The 326-nt window shown below is 57.4% G+C and overlaps 1 protein-coding gene across 1 annotated transcript in view; it reads left to right on the top strand.

Annotated features, from left to right (window-relative positions):
* The window catches only part of LOC119585697 (innexin inx2-like), a gene marked incomplete in the record, with an annotated part of 96,397 nt that overhangs the window by 69,415 nt on the left and 26,656 nt on the right, over positions 1–326 (top strand).

Consider the following 326-nt stretch of genomic DNA (forward strand, 5'->3'; position numbering starts at 1 on the left):
GAGGCGGCGTTCTCTGTTCCCACGAGGACCTCCGACCCTCGCCCTTGCCCTTTCCGTGGCTTTGCAATGCAACAATCAACCTGCACGGTAAATCGCACGGTGTAAGTAGTTGCAAGCGTCCGGGCGGGCGTGTGGGCGGGGTTGTCTGGGGTTATCGGGCGTGAGGGCGTTTTTTTTCCTCAGTCTAGCAAGAGGGGCGAGTGAGGGGGGGGGGGAAGGAGAAGTTGGAAATGGGGAGAGAGAGAAAATATGGAAGAATCTGGAATAGGGTGGAGGTGGGAGGGGGGAGGGGAGAAATATGGAATGATGGGGAATTGGTGGGTTTC

Source organism: Penaeus monodon, chromosome 20, assembly GCF_015228065.2.
Source record: "Penaeus monodon isolate SGIC_2016 chromosome 20, NSTDA_Pmon_1, whole genome shotgun sequence".
NCBI lineage: Eukaryota > Metazoa > Arthropoda > Malacostraca > Decapoda > Penaeidae > Penaeus > Penaeus monodon.